Consider the following 17,640-nt stretch of genomic DNA (forward strand, 5'->3'; position numbering starts at 1 on the left):
TATTGTAATGAATCCCTCACGAGCAGGAGACCAGAGGAGCGTTCGGGAAAAAGGCCAGTTTATTTGAGCACTCCAAAAACTCTGGTAACACTCCAGGGGGTAAAAGACTCCGTCCCAAACTCTGACTCTTCTAGGGTAACACACACACTCCATACACACATACTCATTTACGATACCAAGCGGGCACCCCCTCCCCTCTCTGCTCCACCAATCTCCAGCCCGCACACTGACTGACAGCGTAGCCTGTAAACAGAGCTCAGCTGTTTATTTAGCCTAGCAATATCTCCGGACTATAGGAGCTGTAATGGACAACTTTGAACGCGATTTTGAAGAGTTTCTTGTAGCGGACACAGATCCAGAGCCATACCTGTTTGAGCCGGAGCATACAGATGAGGAACTTGGATACTGAGCGGGCGAGACGAGAGGCTGAATCCTCCGCTCCCATTTTGCTGCACAGAATGGGATTCAGTGCTACTGCTGCCATCATTGGGGAGATATATCATCAGGAGGAAAAGTGCCGCAGACAGTGCATCACAAGGAGTGAAGTTGCGTCTTCTTTTCCTCGCAGATGACGTTCGGGTTCATTCTCTCCTGTTGCGTGGTAAGTGTGGTCCATTCGCAAACTTTGTAACTAAAAAAACGTTTCACTACTCTCTATCGACGAACTACTAACACTCTCTGCTGTTTCCTCCTCCTTCTTCCTTCCTTCCGCTGTCTTCGTTTGTTTATTTATACACGCGAAAAGCGTTCTCTGGCTGGCTGGATTGTCCGCTTGGTCTGTCTTACATACATGGCAGCGCAAGATGGCGACCTCTCTAAAGCAAGACCCTTGCTATATATGTATATATATATATATATACAGTACAGGCCAAAAGTTTGGACACACCTTCTCATTCAATGCGTTTTCTTTATTTTCATGACTATTTACATTGTAGATTCTCACTGAAGGCATCAAAACTATGAATGAACACATGTGGAGTTATGTACTTAACAAAAAAAGGTGAAATAACTGAAAACATGTTTTATATTCTAGTTTCTTCAAAATAGCCACCCTTTGCTCTGATTACTGCTTTGCACACTCTTGGCATTCTCTCCATGAGCTTCAAGAGGTAGTCACCTGAAATGGTTTCCACTTCACAGGTGTGCCTTATCAGGGTTAATTAGTGGAATTTCTTGCTTTATCAATGGGGTTGGGACCATCAGTTGTATTGTGCAGAAGTCAGGTTAATACACAGCCGACAGCCCTATTGGACAACTGTTAAAATTCATATTATGGCAAGAACCAATCAGCTAACTAAAGAAAAATGAGTGGCCATCATTACTTTAAGAAATGAAGGTCAGTCAGTCCGGAAAATTGCAAAAACTTGTGTCCCCAAGTGGAGTCGCAAAAACCATCAAGCGCTACAACGAAACTGGCACACATGAGGACCGACCCAGGAAAGGAAGACCAAGAGTCACCTCTGCTTCTGAGGATAAGTTCATCTGAGTCACCAGCCTCAGAAATCGCAAGTTAACAGCAGCTCAGATCAGAGACCAGATGAATGCCACACAGAGTTCTAGCAGCAGACCCATCTCTAGAACAACTGTTAAGAGGAGACTGCGCCAATCAGGCCTTCATGGTCAAATAGCTGCTAGGAAACCACTGCTAAGGAGAGGCAACAAGCAGAAGAGATTTGTTTGGGCCAAGAAACACAAGGAATGGACATTAGACCAGTGGAAATCTGTGCTTTGGTCTGATGAGTCCAAATTTGAGATCTTTGGTTCCAACCGCCGTGTCTTTGTGAGACGCAGAAAAGGTGAACGGATGGATTCCACATGCCTGGTTCCCACTGTGAAGCATGGAGGAGGAGGTGTGATGGTGTGGGGGTGTTTTGCTGGTGACACTGTTGGGGATTTATTCAAAATTGAAGGCACACTGAACCAGCATGGCCACCACAGCATCCTGCAGCGACATGCCATCCCATCCGGTTTGCGTTTAGTTGGACGATCATTTATTTTTCAACAGGACAATGACCCCAAACACACCTCCAGGCTGTGTAAGGGCTATTTGACCAAGAAGGAGAGTGATGGAGTGCTGCGGCAGATGACCTGGCCTCCACAGTCACCGGACCTGAACCCAATCGAGATGGTTTGGGGTGAGCTGGACCGCAGAGTGAAGGCAAAGGGGCCAACAAGTGCTAAACACCTCTGGGAACTCCTTCAAGACTGTTGGAAAACCATTTCAGGTGACTACCTCTTGAAGCTCATGGAGAGAATGCCAAGAGTGTGCAAAGCAGTAATCAGAGCAAAGGGTGGCTATTTTGAAGAAACTAGAATATAAAACATGTTTTCAGTTATTTCACCTTTTTTTGTTAAGTACATAACTCCACATGTGTTCATTCATAGTTTTGATGCCTTCAGTGAGAATCTACAATGTAAATAGTCATGAAAATAAAGAAAACGCATTGAATGAGAAGGTGTGTCCAAACTTTTGGCCTGTACTGTATATATGTAAAAGCATAATTATAAGGCTACAAAAACCAAACAAATTTTATTTTATAGCGATTATACACTTATATAAACATATTAATGGGTAGAATATTCAGATTCAGATTCAGATTTGACAATAAACCATGCCAAATATTACACACTGGCCCTTTAAGCTGGTGAGTTGTATAAAAGTTTACCCCCCGCACAGTCGTCATTAATGTTAAAATTAGCTATACAGACCAAAAATGTTTTCTGCACCAGGCTGTAAACATGTTCATTCCTGCTGTAAAGTCAGGCATTTCATATTAGTGTCTTTGGGCACTGACTCACTTTTGGGGCCAGCCTCAAGTGGCCATTAGAGGAACTGCAGTTTTGGCACGTACGCATGGATTTAATTTTTCAGCCTCAGAGATTGCTGCTGGGACAGAGCAGAACATATTACTCAACTCTTAGCAAAGTAACTGGAAACATGTGTGCAGGGCCTTTAATTGACAGTTTAAAGTTACATTCACAATATTACCCCAGAAACCCCCTCCAAGTGGGAGTTGCAGAGAAAAGTGCGTGATCCCCCGCTGACTTCCCACCTGTGAACGGTGATATTTATTGTGTCTGTGCTGTGTTTTTCCTGCATGCTACAGCAACATCCAGAAATTCAGGCCAAGAGGCACATTAGGAGTACATAATTGGAATTCAACTCGAAGGCTCCAAAGCAGTAATTCCAAAAATACAAAGAAATACATTTTAAATCCACAACCACAAATCCACAGCTCACTATCGTGAGAGCGGTAAAGTCAGCGTGTGTTTGGAACATAGATATAATTTCTGGCTTTCCAAGTCTTATGATCAGAACCATGTGTCCGCCACGTGGAGGGTTCGCTGTATTTGGTTTAAGCTCAAAGAGAAACATTTGAATGGCTTTTGGAGGACAAAAGATGAGGGATGAGATGATAATGAGCAATGCTACATCTTAAAATGTGTAAGAAATAATGGAAACTACACATGAATATGAATATGCCAATATCTGTGATGCTGTTAGTTAGATTTATTGCACAGTTTGCATTGAAAGCAAAGTAAAATTAAAAGTGAAACAAAAAATCAACAATGAATCTGAAAAATTAATGGCAGGGATTTTTAATTTAACATAGATCATGTATAGAAAACTTTATTCAGTTCACTTCAATTCAAAACACTTTATTCATCCCTCAATTCAAGACAATAGAGCATGAAAACACATAGACAATTTATTTACTCACTTAAAAATCAGTATAAAAATACAATTATGACAAAAGTGTTTGAAAGACACACAAGAATTAATAGCAACGATATCAAACACAGGTCAAAGAAAATCCCCATAAAACAAAATCCAAACTTCCAATAGAGCACGAACGAATAACATTTAAACCATGCTTTTATGATTCTCTAAATCTTTCCAGGGGAACATTAGATTTTGGCACATTTCATTTCTACTTTTATCGTGTTTTTGAGAATGTTTTGTTTGGACTGTGTAAGATTTGAATCAAACTTTGTTTCAAAATCAAAGCAGTGAACATTTAAACACATACAGACACCTCTGTGGCCCCGAAGGGAACTCATACTGATGTGTTTTTGTAACTTTAAGGACATCGTTTCCTGCATATCTTGACAGCATGTGACTCCAGAGATCCTCATTGGCCTACCTTGAACATGTTTCTTGAGGTAGGGTGTGGCGATACTCAGAAAAGCAGAGGTGAAGGGTCCCAAATTCATTTGGCTTCCTCTTCCCTTCAGAGGGGAGGAGGAGGCTGGGAGCCAGAGGAGCAGTGATGCCTGGCAGTGTCTCTGTGTTTAAATCACTTATGTCCACGTCTTGGCCGTGCTGTGCTGGACTCCTGCCAGGAATCCAAAACCTGCATCTGCCAGAGTGAGAGAGAAGTTGGAAATATTCATGATGTGATACGAGGAGAGGGAAGCTCACAAAATGTTTTATCTTGCAGTTGAAAGTCAAGCGAGTGAAGATTTGTGTAAATGTTGGAATCTGAAAGTGGAACAGAGAGGCCTTGAGTTTGTTGTTGCTGAGTTGAAGGTCTGATCATTAGAGCTTCACACAGAGAGTGAAGCACTGCTGCTTTTGTTTTCACATTGATGCTTATTAGTGAAAGTTTTGAGACTGCATTCGAGTATCTCCTTCATGGTTTAATATTGTGGTGTATTTTATCACATTGTCTGTTAACAGGATAGTTTGGATCTTTTAAAGTGAAGTTGTATGAGCGCTTATCCAGGGGCGAAAATCCCATTTCATAGTTGGGGGGGACAATAAACAGTAAAATTTTAGAGAATAATTCCAGGGGGGGGACAAGGAAAAAAAGTTGTAGCCTGTCTTTTATACAGCATCTTTTACCGCAATTTGACGCTTTAATCTTCTCTCCATCTCTCCAACAGGCAGAGTGAATGTCTATACTTATGAGAAATGGCTTAACAACTAAACATTTCCTGCAATTAAACTGGTAAACTGGTTTATAAACAGTGTGCTGTGAGATCTGCTGCTGCGCACCTCACAACCGTGCATAATAGTTGCGCGTAATGACCGCTTCTTGTCGGTTAAACTGCACGTCTTTCATGTTTGTCTCACTGACAGGTGGAAAGCCTACAGACAGGTACCCATTAGCTACGAACCGCTCCGCCACTGACTGCTCTTGTCCTGTCCTCTCCCTCTTCTTTCTCTCCTGTCCTCTCTATCACTAAACTCTGAGCTTAATCATTAGCTTTTAGCTTAGCAGCACTCGTAATTGAGTAGGCTTTTGAACAATGCAGGAGAAATGTTGCAGACAGTTTATATTATCAGCCTGGGCCTGGGGCTTGTTGTAACAGTAAATGGGATGTGTTGTAACTTGTGTAAGTTAAACTGTGTCTGTGTGAGTGTACATCTTACCCCGCGATGTGCAATGTGGGCAGCCGGGTCCAGCCACACGTTGCTACTGCTGCCAAGCAGCCCCGCCCGTTGGAAAGAGTGTGGGATATACCACTACTAGGAATGGGAGGGGGGGACTAAATCTTTTAAGATTTAAATAGCACATTATTGCGCAGTTATAATGAGCACCGCTTACATTGTGCTTTCAATAAATACTACTGCACTGTTCAAAAATTATTAATTGTGTCTCAAATTATTCTAGGGGGGGACAGCTTTACTGAAGGGGGAGTCATGTCCCCCCTGTCCCCCCCGGGATTTCCGCCCCTGCACTTATCCATAGTCAGTGTATTACATACAGTCGATGGCGGTCAGCAGACCCCCAGTTTGGAGAAGCAGCCAATACAAATGCTAAGCAATGTACTGCTGTGGACAGGGGCAGCAGCAAAATAATTTTATTGCCAGGCTGTAGAATATCTTCTTATCACTAGTTTTTTGACGTTATATATTTGCTTCTTGTGTTCTGTTCCCTGGCTCAGATATTAGTTCCACAAATTTTTAAGGTGTGTATTTATCAAGTGTTTTACTCTCTGGTTTTAGCGTAACTTAATCCTCCTTGATTTTAAGTTATTTTATCCTCTGTTCTATTGTTAGTAGACGTGTTTTAAGATAATTGATTTCCTCAGCTTTAGCTAAAGCAGCTCTGACTATTTAAAAATGAATAAATAAATTGTCTTTGCTACTCTGCTCCAGTCTCTGCTACAGTCACTACACACTGCTCTCCCTTGTTGAACCTATGGTTATTAAATCTACTTTTTAGAGTCCCTGGGCTCTTACAAGCCTAGGTGGTGATGTCAGGCAACTATAACACCCTTTATCGCCTACATGTGCGCTATATTGAGAGTATTTTCATCACTTTATCCTTCTGTCTTTTATTTATTCATTTATTTACTTGTTTAATTGACAAGGACAAATGTGTAAGACATTGCATCATATGTAAAATACAAAGAAGATGCAATGAATACAGGTTTCTAGCCATGGCTAATGTGCAACCCCTGTCCCTGGTTAGGCTTTTGGAGTTAAGTGTAAGATTACTGAGCACTGAGTAATACAATACAATAATACAGCAAAACATACACAGCAAAAAATGAGCAAAGACTAAGTCAAAGAGGAGACCACAAGAAGACCAAAGGGAGAAAACCATTAACCATCACTAGGTAATTTAAGTTTGAGGTCTGTATTTGTTTGTGTTTATGTGTTTATGTGTTCATGTGTTCATGTCTACACACTTATGTCCGTGCATTGTGCTTATGTGTGATCAAAGATTGTGGCCTGCACCATCAGTGTTCACAGGCTTGCTTCAGTTTCAGCCATTGCTTTACATGTGTGTTAAAAACCTTGAGTTAGATCAGTTTTTTTAAATTCCGGATGGTAATGCAGCTCATAGTTGTGTATCTCTTACTGAAAAGGATGATTGGCCAATCGCTGTGCTGCGTTTTGCTGCTCTACAGCTAGTGTTTGTTTACCAGTTGACAGAGTATCTGGCGCAAGGTTGTTCACACACTTAAAAATTTGTTTTAGAAATGAAAAATTTACAAAACTGCCAAAACTTGGTGGCACAGTGGTGCAGTGGTTAGCACTGTCACCTCACAGCAAGAGGGTTCCTGATTCGAACCCAGGGTGGTGGAGTCCTTCTGTGTGGAGTTTGCACGTCCTCCCAGTGTCAGCGTGGGTTTTCTCCTAGTACTCCAGCTTCCTCCCACATGTGTCAGCCCTGTGATAGTCTGGTGACCTGTCCAGGGTGTACCCGCCCCTCGCCCAGTGTCAGCTGGGATAGGCTCCATCCCTCCGTGACCCCCAACAGGATAAAGAGTCACAAAAAATGAATGTCAAAACTTATTATATTGTATTTCTGTAGAATTAGGCAATGGAGCCATCCAGCAGGTTTCCAATCCATCACTTTCAGTGCCTGTTTATTTAGATTTTGCATGTCTAACTTAAGCTGACAATCTAAAATTACGCCTAAACATGTAATTTCAAACTCAAAATGTAACTCACCTCATTTCTCTCTTTCTCATCAATCTTTATTCTTACAACCTGTCCTGACTCGGAAGCCGCTAACAGCTTCAGCTCTCCATCTGTGCACTTGTCAAAGCCACCAGACTCCACTGACAAAAACAGTAACTTCTGCTAGCTGAACACGGGAGCTGCTGCTTCACTCAGGTAGTTTGTTTGCCGCAGCCACACAACAAAACAAACAAAAACTGACTGAGGCAGTTGTAGACCAGCAGCTCCTGTTTTCAGCTATGTTAAATGACTGTTTTTCTCAATGGAGTCTGGCTTTGAGGAGAGTGGTATAACAGCATTGTTTCACCAGAGACTGCTGTCTGACAGCTCAGTAAAGCAGTGAAAATATTGGAAATGTAGCGTACACTTAAACTGACATTGATTATTTTAAGTGGGACTATTTTTCAGATGGCTAAAAAATGTTTCATTACTGACCCCTCCACAGTAGTACTCCAGCCTGCTTCTCCAAACTGGGGCAGTGCCGACCGCCATCTATTGTATGTAATTCACTCATTATGGATAAGTACCCATACAAGCCCACTTCAGAAGATCTGAACTATCCTTTTAACAACCTGATAACTGTGATTGTATAGTATCATCACACTTTATCATGCTCAGCAAAAAACAGGATTAAAACTGTGGTCTAAAATAACCTCTCTTATCACTTCAAAAAGCTGAATTTTAATGACATATGTGCATCACAAGAATGTATCACATACATATCCGTGTCCCTCTTCTCCATGCGGTGACGTTAAAAGCACTGCTTGTGTTTACTCCCGACAAATATGGAGGAGGAGGCCCTCGTTCCCATGGAGACGCTCATCTGTTTTGTACAGAAAGTGATCCAGGTGTTGTAGGAGGTCAACGGAGTCTGAATAAGTGTTAATGAACTGCGAGTCGCACTGCTATGAGTTGCAATGAGAGTTGATTAAGTCGATGTGACACACACGCATGCATATTAATCACGTCACACACGCACACACACAGCTACACACAGACACACACTTGAAAGATTTAGGCTTCCTGCCATGTTGAATGAAAAATCTCTAAGTCAAGCTGATCTCATTAGTTAAGCTTCAAGGATCACCTGGGCAGGGTGCATATATCTGTGTCCCCGTGTGCACTGTGTGTGTGAATCCTCTCAATCAATTTGTGCTTTTACTCTTATGAAGTATCCAATTTAAATAAAAATGCTTAACAGTGTGAACAGACGGCTGATCGAGACAATAAATGCACAGGCAAAGCTTTCGGCAGGAGGTCACAGTCATATCTAACAAAGTGCGGTAATACTCCTAACAAGTGAGTCAGCAGGCAGGTTGTTTTCTTTCCGTCTACTGAATCCAGCTTTAGGACCCCTGAGGTGAGACCCCATAAATTACATCAGTGGGAGACAGACAGTTAGTACATTTAATATGTTACAGACATGCTGAAGGCCTCAAAGGACAGGGCAGCACAGCTCAAATTAATATCATGATACTGATTGTTTTATTATTAATATACATCACAAGAAAGCAAATGTACACTTTATTACATATGAACTATTCAAACAAACAAAAAAAACTGTACTCCACGTTCAACCCTGTAAAACACATGTGATGGCGATGAAGATATGAACCTCCCAGACTGTTTCTATGCTCCTGTGTGGGGTCCCAGCTCCTGAGTGCAGAGTGGATCAATAGATCAGGTTGTTTTGATCAGAGCGGTGTAACTGTGAAACTCATACTGGAGGATCTCTGCCCAGACCGAGGCTCAGGATGTTACTGGCGGAGTTTTAAATCAGGTGAGAGGGGACCTCTGCTGGTTGGCTACAGAAGAACCTCTACTGTAATAAACAGCGGTGGAAAAAGTGAGTGGATACTTTGCGTCCGTGGGAGTACTATAAGTGAAAATCTGCATTCAAAATCCTACTAAAGGAAAAGTACAAAGTATTATCAGCAAAAGTATTTCTCACTCAGGCAAAAGGTCCCTGAGATAGTTATATTGTTATAAAATTATTGGGTTGATGTAACAAATGGAATGGAAGTAGCATTTTACTGTTGCTACTGATATGACATGACATTTGGATATTTTAGTTTGTCGTACATTTATAAGCTCTCTTCATATGTTTTCTATACTAAAATCTGAATCTGTTTAGTAACTTGTGGTGGAGTAGAAGCATAAAGAAAAGTTTAACTAGCTCAAAACTGTGGAGTACTTCAGTGAATAAGGTATATTCCACCACTGCTAATAAGGTTACAACAAAGTAGTGGACATGTTTAAAGGCACAGTTCACCCCCAAATAACACATGAAAAAAAAACAACAACATGTTTTCCATTTTACCTGTAGTAGATTTTATCGGTCTAGATTGTTTTGGTGTGAGTTGCAGAGTGTTGGAGATATCAGCTGTAGAGATATTTGCCTTCTCTCTAATATAATGGAACTGGATGGAACTCGGCTTGTGGTGCTCAAAGCGCCAAAAAAGTACATGTGAGAAACTCAACAGCAATGTCTCTTTGCAGAAATCATGACCTGGTTGCTCAAGATAATCCACAGACCTTGTTGTGAGCAGTTTCACGTAGAAACTATTGATTTTTTTATTGATCTTTCTACCAAAATACACCTGCCAACTATATAACTGCAAAGAAAGAAGTGTGCATCTACTGCTAGCTCACCTAGCACCTCTGAGCTAGCTAACATTACAGTTCAGCTGAGGAGGACGCCATTAATATTTATATCTCCCACTAACACAAGCACGATCCTCTTGCCCATGAGTATATGCATGCTTCCTTCTGCGCCATGATATGGTTGGTGGGTGTAGTTCAGTAGAAGGAAAATAGTTCCTACATGAAACCACTCACAAGGAGGTCTGTGGATTATCTTGGGCAGCTGGGTCATGATTTATGGAAAGAGTGCCATCTAGTTCCATTAAATTGGAGAGAAGGCAGACATCTCCACGGCTGATATCTCCAACACTCTAGATTAATAAAGAGTAGTACCTGGGAGAGGAAAAATATGTATCTTCAATTTTCTGGGTGAACTGTCCCTTTAAAATAGATTAAAGGACCTGAATCTGCAGTGTCTCTATTGGAGCTGTACTTAATCTATAAATTCCCAGCAACTTTATTTATTTGTCAATCCACACAATCAGGTATTAGTAGTTGAAATGTACCCCTTTGCGTGTCCCTCTTTTATACACACACACAACACACGTGCATTGAACAAGGGGGTAGCACAGGGTCAGCCATGGTACAGCACCCCTGTAGCAGTTTAGCTGTACCCTGGAGGTGAACTGGAACCTCTTCAGCCGCCAGGCCACACTGCATACTTGGTCCATATGAGACTTCAGTCCCCACAGACTGAGGTACTGCAGCCCAAAAACATAAGCTTCATTGGCCGGAAATCAAACCCAGGCCTCCATTAGCAGGAGAGAAATATATCCCTGAACCACTAATGCTAGATAGCAAAATTATACATTATAATTTATTATTATACATATTTTGTATAAAGACAGCTGGGTCACTGTTTTTTAGAGAATGCAGTGGGATCAGATCACTATCAGTCAATTATACAGACAAATATAGAGTATAAGAGGACAACAAGGATGTTTGCTTATTTGTCTTATATCTATTATAATATGCAATATTTTGGGAGAGTTTTAAAGTTAGGCAGTGATCACATTTCAGTGACATTTCTTCAACTGTCAGCATGTTTATCTAATCCACTGCCAAACCCTCAAAAAGTCATTGTATCCCCTTCTATGACAGGAATATTTTATTGCTATTCACTATTTGGTAACACACCAAGCTATTTATATAAATATATAGTGAATGGATCTAAAGGAAGAGTTGTTGTAAATTTAGTCAGTGTCTTGGATTGCTGCAGTGTGAGCTAAAGCCGATCTGTACCTATAGTGTTGACATTAGCTGAGACGCTTTATTAAAGGCCACAAAAATTACTGGAAGACGGAAATTATTTTAGCAGAAGCAGTTTAGTTTCCTGTTTGATTTCGTACCCCCTCATTGATTTTTCTGTGATGTCTGGCAGCTGCACTCTGCTGATTGCAGCAGTTTGAGTTAGAGTCTGGTGCAGATCCAGATCCAATACTGGCCTGGAGCGGGGGGAAGCCCTCGAGTTAAGTGCTCCTCTGTTGATGCACTTCATCAGCCTAAACGGCCAGTTGTTTTACAAAGACCGTAAAAGTGTCGTTCTAAATGGGTTTTACTGCAGCGTATCCTCATATTTCATGGGTCATTTGCTGAAATGCAAATAAAATATAAAATAGCGTTGGTGCCGCCATGCAAACATGCCCTCAGTATATTCTATATGGAGCAGCTGCGCATATGTAACTTTGGGGAATTAACTTATATACTTACATCTAACATGTAGGGATGCTCCTATATATGTGTCTGAGTATAAAGTGTGCCAGCCCAGTTGCCAGAGGATAATGTTGGCATTGTGCATTACTGCAAACCACAGATACATTACATTGATACATTTCATAAGAATCATATTGTAGTAGGGGGACGGATGTAGGCAAAATTTGACCAGTCAAGGTGAGAGCACCTGAACTGTTAAGAGGCTCATGGGTCACAGGTGTGTGAGCCTCATTCTAAGAGGCCGTTTACACGTACACTGTGATTTTGATAAACGGAGACATCTTCCTTCGTTTGTGCCCTTCGTTTACACGCAAACGGAGATTTCTCCTCTGAAAACGAGTCTTCCTAAAAACTCCGGCCAGAGTGGAAAGTTTGGAAAACTCTGGTTGCGCGTTTGCATGTAAACTGAGATAAACGGAGATAAACGGAGTTCTAGGCAGCCGACGTCACAGTATGCGCCGGAACTTGCGCCTGTGTCAAAAGTGCGACCTATGTTGCTATGGTGACAATGGATACATGGAAGGCTTGAGCCTCTCGTTACGCTGCCACCTACAGGTTTGGCATGCTCTTGTGTATATATACACGGGTAAGTGTAAACGAAGATCTTTTTGAAAACGGAGATGGTGAAATGTCCGTTTATGAAAATAGCCGGCGACGTGTAAACGGCCTCTAAATCTGTGATCACTCCTGTGCACATGCTTGCCCGGTGAACAAAACTCTGTGTTTTAAATTAAAAAATATATATTTTTAAGGTAGTGTGGAGGTACAAATGCTCTCCGAGGTATTGGTTTTTGCTGTAAACATTGAATTTGTTGTATTTTTCATTGCAAAAATGATTGAGTTATAAAATATGGGTCTGCCAATGAGTTATTGTGTGTGAGTGTCTCTAATATAAATCAATGTTTGCCTGTGGTTAAACCAGGATAAACATTTGTTGTCTTCAACTCACAGGCAAAGTGCTGGCTGCCGTTTATTTTACATCGTATTTTATGTTATTCGTTCTAAATAGTTTTGTATTCTAGTAAACGGAACATATTAATGTATAGTTTTATCTTTTCGTGCTGCAGTTGGTGTTGTCCTCCAGTCACAAGAGCAGCTGGTGCAGTTGGAGTTCACCTGTTGAGTTGTGGTGATAGAATTTGCTGTGGCACTGGTAGTAGTTTGGAAAAGGGGTCTTATTTTGTGTGTAGCTTTGGTTATCCACGTACAGTATACTTCTAGTGCATCTGTCTATGGACTGGTGTGCCACACTCCTGCTGCAAGATGCTTTAACTTTCAAGTGCTTCAATAATTACATTGCTGTTAGGGACCCTGAATTCAATAAAAGCCTGTTATGGCATTTTGACCAACACTGACTGTTGGCTTTGTTACTGAAGTTTCCCTGTAGTTACATGAAAGTTAAGTTGGGTGTCACAATATCAACATATTGTCAGGATGCTGAGGGTATAGTGAATGGCGTGTCACCAAGATGAGACGCTTGCTAAGCTGCAGACCACTGTCCGAGACCAACAAACCACAAAAACAGTTATCTTTAAGCAACCCGTTTTTGTGTTTCCAGCTGAGATATTGTAATTAAAAATGATTGTTTGTAGAACAAGACTTTGCTGTGTTTCCAGCCAAGATAGTGTCACGAAAAGTAATTGTTTTTCTACCAGGACATTGCTGTGTTTCCAGTTGGGATAGTGGCACGAAAGGTGGGTATTTTAAGCCAAAACCAGATCTTTTCCTATCCATAACCAAGTGATTTTTGTACCTAAACCTAAACCTAACCAAGCATTAACCACAGTGCTGTTGAAATGTAAAGAAATGTAAAGTTCCACTGCATAATAACGTACAAATGTAAAGTTTGCAGAGACATACAATGCCAGCGTTATTTCTGGTGACTGGGCTGAGTGTGTATAAGTTCAAAGGTCAAATCTGAGTACAAGCTGTAGGTCACAGTGCTTTATTGTCACTTCTGTCACTATCTCTATTAATAGCCTGAAGAATCCCAAACATTGTATTTAAAATGCTCCGACTCTCTTCTTCGCTCTGACATGTAACATGCAAAATGGTTAACAAAGCAGGAGGCTAATAACTGAAAGAAAAATTATTTAAAGAACATATAGTTTGCTAATTGCAAAATAAATTAATCACTCTGTCTTCTGATCTGTACATGTGTTTGCAGTGAGTCATTTCTTTTATCCAGTATACTTGCTGTCATTTCTCATTACAGAATTTCATGTCAGGCATTAGGAAAGTGATCCAAAACTTGTCCTCTGTCGACCTCTGGTGGCCAAACATGAGCATTGTCACCGTTTGTTTCAGCTACAGAAAACTTTACAGTTATCTTATTTATTAAATCTTATATGTCATTATAATCTTTTCTAAAATTGATGAAAAAAACATAAAATGGAAGGATACTGTCTATAAAGACTGAAGTCACCTTGGCTGATTTTCCTCTCCTACATAACATTGACACATATGAGCCATATGTGTATATGTTTTTAGTGCTTTCCCAGATCTTGTTCTTTATGAATAGCTCATATAAATCTGTCCCATCAGTACGTTCACAACTGTTCTTTCGGTGTACGTCATCATAATGAGAACTGAATCATACGAGTCCATTAGTTCCGGGGAAAAAAGGGGAAGAAAATAAATCAACATTTCCCATCACCACATCAAAACCACAGAACCTGAACTCTGAGTGCACTTTCTCTTCTCGTATTCTGCTCCTCATTTCAGGAAGCTGGACTTGAAAAGGCCTGCTGCAAGATTGTTGGTACTTCAGTGGAAGATGAGTCTCGGTGATTCATTCATTCATACTTTCTGTGTTTCTCTGTGACTTCTCAGGATGTGAAACTGGATAACATTCATCCATGTGTTAAACAGTGAATATGAGAATGTCAGTGGGATCAGCTGCGTATGCTAAAATCAAACTTATATGAAATTAATATTTTTTATTTTTTAAAACATCCAATCCACTTTATTTATATAGCACATTTTACAAATGGAGGTTTCCAAAGTGCTGCAAGATGGTCAGCATAACAACATAAATTCTCAACACAATAATGAGTCAATTGTTGCTGTTTTTGGTAAATAACCGCCAGTTTGAGGCTAAATTTTGCTCCGAACACCTGACGATACTCCATTATTGTAATATTAGACAGTCACATTTGTATGTTTCCATACGCACATTACATTGCATGCATTAAAGTGCATTAAAAGGAATAGTTCCCAGGAAAAACAATATTTTTACCATGCATGAATAGCATATACATGATGCTATATAGGTCACCTTCTCCTGTTGTCTCATTTGGGAACTATGAAAATATGATTAGTATACTAACAGAAGACCATCACCAACTAAATGTCCCTGCTTCTCAAACAGACCGTTCCCATCCTGAGACACATGACACAGTCCAACTTACCTTTGATATTAATTAATTAGGCTTTAACAACTATAGTCTATAAGTCTTCAAGTCTAGACTGAATTGATCCTTAGATATTATTCATACTGTAATAAAGTCTACAAGCTAAAAGTAAAAAGTCATATCTTATAGAAATACTTTTGTTTTCCTTCTGGATCTTATTCAGCTCCTTTTTGATCCATATAATCTGCAGATATGTCAAAAAGTAGGTACATTCTTTCTGGTACACACTTTTTCCTCCAAAAATTTGACTCATGTATTGTAAAGAATGTGATATGGATGGTCATCATCCTAAAGGTCCAGTTTTAAGACACTGACCATCCAAACTAGTTGCTGTAGTCCGAAATCCATTTAAGTTGTACTGTTTTTTACACTTTCCATACGCAAAGCTGTAGGTTTCGTTCTAACATTTGGGGTTGGGCATACATGAAACAGAAGTTTAAGGATGCTCCTCCAGGTAATTTTAACATCAAACAATCAACTTTCTACATTCTGGTGAATTTAAATGTGTCCCCCCAAAATCTAGGCCTAGGTCCACATTTCTGTTTAATTGTGTCTTACCTTTTTACCAGTGTTTAGACTGATTGACTACATGTCTCAGGACAATTTAGTAGCTAGGGTCTTTGATTAGTCTTAGGTGGTCTGGGCCTCTAACCCTAACCCTATTTAACATATGTATCTCTATCATGCCTTGGTTGTGCTTATATTTTAGCTGTTTGTGAGTAAACTAAAACTGAAACTGAAATTGAATGCAGCACGTAACTGTGACAAACCGTGCTTTGAGTCCAGGTGGGGACCTTCCTCCCCCCTTGCCTATCTCCCTCTTGTAATACACATGTGTACTGTCTTTGTGGTTTTTACTTTTTGGTTTAAGAAGTTCAACATAATCTTTATTTATTGTCACACATTTAGCAATTTACACAGTAGTTAAACTGTCTCAGATTTACGGATGTTTCCCACTCCAAATGGTGCACAGCAGCCTGGTGTTTGAGCAGCAGACATGCCAGACGGTGGCGCCCTCTGCTGCAGAATTACTGCACAGTATGTGGTGGAGGTGGCACAGTGGAATCAACAGTGTGCTCACATTGTTGATATAACAGTAGATAAAATCATGTTCTGCTGGTCAAATGGGGCCAGAGGTGGGGGCGGGAATCTGTGACTCAGATAACTTCATTCAATCCAGAGGAGCGATTCAGTTTTACAATCTACCCAGACCATACACAAACTCACAGTCAGAAACAAGCAGCAAGCAGCAGTAATATGTCAGAGAGATCAATACATGGGCAGAGGATCCACACTGGCACCTCATATTATCCAGTGCATACTGACTCATGATAATCATTCTTCCATACAGAGAATAACACGACGTCTTGATGTTGATGTGCTAAACATAAATTGTTTGGAATCTGGTCTCCATGAGCTCTGATGACTACACTGAGAAGAGGCATGTTGGGACAGGAGCTGGTGGTTTAAGGTATGTTGAGAGCCGCTCCCCAGCCTCCCTTCTCCCTGTGTGGGTTAGTTTTGTCTTCCCAGAGGCAACACATTTCTGCTGCAGTCACTGCTACATGTTGGACAATGAAAACACTCCTCAAGTTAAACTTTACAAACTTCTTTCATATGAGTAGTAATTGTTGTGTGTGTGTGTGCGTGTTTGTGTTTCATATATTACAAATGTGCTAATGAAATGTTCCAGATAGATTTTATCTATTGTACAGATCCTCCCCTTCCTAAGAAGATGCTGTCACACTGTGTCTTGGCTCTTGCATTGGGGGATGTGCTGTAATGAAACACTTCGGGAGAAATAGCGGAGGTGGATGGGGAACTTTATCACCACACATCTATAAACACGCACATGCTTGTACACATTTGCATACACACAGGACTATCTTACAGGGACAGTTCACCTCAGAATAAAAGATACAAATTAACTTTACTGCTAGTTATTAGTCTAGATTGTTTTGGGCCAAGTTGCCAAGTTGCCAAGTAGCGGAGATATCGACCATAGAGGCCGAACCGCACCCGTCAGTCATATCCCCTGGCAGAAGGAAGCGTGCATCTACTGCTAGCTCACCTAACACCACTGAGCTAACTAATGTTACAGCTCAGCTGAGGAGGATGGCATAAACGTTTACATCTTGCGCTATCTCAAGCATGAGCCTTTTGTCTATGAGTAGATGCACGCTTCCTTCGGTGCGCTGATACAGTTGGTGGAAAGAAAATAGTTCCTACATGAAACTGCTCACAACAAAGTCTGTGGATTATCTTGAATAATCAGGTCATGATTTCTGGAGACACTGAATTCTTTTTCTTTCTTTTTTGGCACTTTGAGCACCACAAGCTAAGTGCCATCTAGTTCCATTATATTGGAGAGAAGGCAGACATCTCTACGGCGATATCTCCAACACTCAGCATCTCACACCAAAACAATCAATTTTCATAAATACCTCTATG

The 17,640-nt window shown here is 40.7% G+C and overlaps 1 long non-coding RNA gene across 2 annotated transcripts in view; it reads left to right on the top strand.

Annotated features, from left to right (window-relative positions):
• The first annotated feature begins 226 nt into the window (after positions 1 to 226).
• Positions 227 to 17,640, top strand: part of LOC144465095 (uncharacterized) — a 35,526-nt gene continuing 18,112 nt past the window's right edge. The window contains exons 1-3 of one of the 2 annotated variants that reach the window (XR_013492443.1): positions 227 to 601; positions 14,501 to 14,562; positions 16,541 to 16,660. This is a non-coding gene — a long non-coding RNA (uncharacterized LOC144465095). The remainder of the gene's footprint in view (positions 602 to 14,500; positions 14,563 to 16,540; positions 16,661 to 17,640) is intronic. The other variant, XR_013492444.1, reaches the window with a different exon arrangement.

The sequence above is a fragment of the Epinephelus lanceolatus genome, chromosome 12, assembly GCF_041903045.1.
Source record: "Epinephelus lanceolatus isolate andai-2023 chromosome 12, ASM4190304v1, whole genome shotgun sequence".
Lineage (NCBI taxonomy): Eukaryota > Metazoa > Chordata > Actinopteri > Perciformes > Serranidae > Epinephelus > Epinephelus lanceolatus.